This window comes from Chelonoidis abingdonii, chromosome 4, assembly GCF_003597395.2.
Source record: "Chelonoidis abingdonii isolate Lonesome George chromosome 4, CheloAbing_2.0, whole genome shotgun sequence".
Classification (NCBI taxonomy): domain Eukaryota; kingdom Metazoa; phylum Chordata; order Testudines; family Testudinidae; genus Chelonoidis; species Chelonoidis abingdonii.
Window position 1 is genome coordinate 35516707 of NC_133772.1, and position 2705 is coordinate 35519411.

The window sequence follows — 2705 nt, forward strand, 5'->3', positions numbered from 1 at the left end:
GTCTTGGGCTTTTTATTATTGTCTATAATGGAAACCTATTTTAACTTTTTTTTAACAAGGAAACATTTTTTGTTGAAATACTATTTCAGCTTTAATGTTGTTTATTTGTAACCAATTCCTTCTGAAATTCAGGATCCAGGGATCATTGAGAAGATGTTTAATTCCACTCCAGTCTGTCTTTGCCTGAGCTCCAGCACTCTCACAAGCAGAAGACAGGCATCATGGAAAAAAATGAAAGCAAGTGCTCAGCTCAACTTTTAAAATGGACAGCAACCTAGTGGCGTAAAAGAGAAAAGCCATGTAACTTCACAGCCTTGCAGCTTAGGCCCTGATCCAGCAAAGCATTTAAGCATGTTAATAACCCCATTAACTTCAATGGGACTGCTCCTGTGCATAGTTATTCACATGCTTCAGTGCTTTGCTGGATGAGGTCTAGTGCATGAATATAAATGAACCCTACAGTCAGGTCAATAGACATTGTGTGTAGCATGTGAGTCCTCCCTCTCCTCATGACAAATCACAGCTGTTCCATTCTTTGGGGAGCTCAAAACCAGAGTAGTACGATATGATCCCTGCAGTTCTACAGCTCCAGAGAATGATGTGGTACGGTGTGGTGCATAACAAACATGGGGGCGACGGGAGAGATGAACCCGGTGACTGCAGGACTTGGAATGCGCTTCATGATGGGGCCAATCGGTGCAACTCCATGTTAATGATTAGCAAGAGGGGATGCAGCTGAGGAGTTAATCCTTTTAAAGGTGAACCTGATTATTTCTAAAAAGCTGTTCAGAGTCCCAACCCATTAGCAGAAGTCAAATATCGTATATACTCATTCATAAGCCAAATATTTTTGGTAAAAAAGTGACGCATCAAAGAGCGGGGATCAGCTTATAAATGGGTCTACACCAAAATCTGATTATTTTAAACTCTATGGAATCATTGACTTGAATATCTAATACATTGTTGTTTTGTTTACCTGGAGCATCTGCAGTCATGGAGCCCCTCAGCTCCCTGTGGTAACGATTCGCTGCTCCCATTGGCTGGGAACGGCAAACTGCAGACACTGGGAGCTGAGGGGCTCCATGCCTGTGAATGCTCCAGGTAAACAAAACGTCCAGGCCCACTAGCGGCTTACTCTGACAGGCCAGGAGCCAAAGTTTGCCAACCCCTGAAATATAGGGTCCGCTTACCAAGTTTTTGCTATTTTTACCTAACCATCTTGGGGGGTCGGCTTATAAACGAACGAGCTAATGAACAATGGTAAGTAGCCTTAGAAATGACAGATCTCTGCAGCATTTGAAAATGTTCTTTTGGCTGAGTTCAGGGTCCCTTAACAGCTGGTGGCACTAACATTTAAAGCAGAGAAGAGAGGCCTATAAGCTCTTTGGGATGGAACCTCTCCTTTTGCTCTTTATATGTACAGTACAGTGGGGCCCCAGTCCCTGGGTTCATGATTTGGGACTCCTAGGCACTACTTCAGTACCACTAGTAATGTAAGGAAGTGTTGGCAGATGGCCTTCTGGCTAAGGCACTGAATGGACTCCAGAGATCTGGATTCAGTTCCCAATTCTGCCACAGACTTACTGTATGACCTTGGGCCAGGTGTTTAATCTTTCTGTGCCTCAGTCCCCATCAGTGTCTGGGGATAGTATATCCTTTTCCCTACCCATTGTCTGTGTAGATTGTAAAACCTTTGGGTCGGGGACTGACTTTGACTATACTGTGTGTGTACAGCACCTGGCACAGGCGGAACCTAATCTCAGCTGGGATCTCTGGGCGGTTCTGGAATATAAACAACAGGATAGAATTTTTTTTTACCCTTCCTCATTCGAGATGTTTTTGGATTGTAAATTGAGGGGTTTTGATGTCACTGTGTGGTTCTCCTGGTTCCCCTCACTGTCTGGAAATCCACAGATCTTGTGTTATTTACATAAACGCTTGCAAGCTGACATAGCTTGCTTAGAAATCGTAGGCTGTCCCCACTGTCTGTGCACTTCCTTTTAGCCTCTATGCCATGTTTTCCTGCTGATTGTAGGACTCCTCTCTTGATCAGACATGCACACTCCAGCAATTGGAACTCAGCTGCAAACTGTTTGCCTGAACAATTCCAAGGCACTCAGACATAAGGAGCAGCACTCAGGGTGATGAGAAAGAAAACTGCTTTTCTTAGATCTGTCAGCACATTGTCAGAGTAGCTGTCAGATTCCCTGCAGCTACTCCATAAAGTAAAAAATGGCCCTTGCTCAGCACTTCCTAGGAGGTGTAATAACCCTTTCAAAGTGGCAGAGACTAAGCCCAAAGAAAGGATGCTGAAGAGGGCCCAATATCTCATTTACAAATCCACCTAGTTCTCTACCACCTTGTGCCATAATAACATTCATTATAAATATGCTTGGGTACTTGTGCTGTGAGCCTGTGAGAGCTAAGCAGGGTTGGGTGAAGGGAGTACTTGAATAGGAGCCTCCAAAGGATCACTAGGTGGTGCAGGAAACAGAATTAGTATATCTCCACACTACAACGGCTGTACCAGTGTAGCTATGCCAGCATAGCCTCATTGTGTAGATGCAGCCAACACCAATAGAAGGGGTTTTCTGGTGGTGTAGGAACGCCACTTCTCTAAACAGTGGTAGCTACATTTGTCCATTGACATAGCTGCATCAATCCCAGCTGTTTTTGGTATCCTTAAACCTCCAGCTGCCAGAACC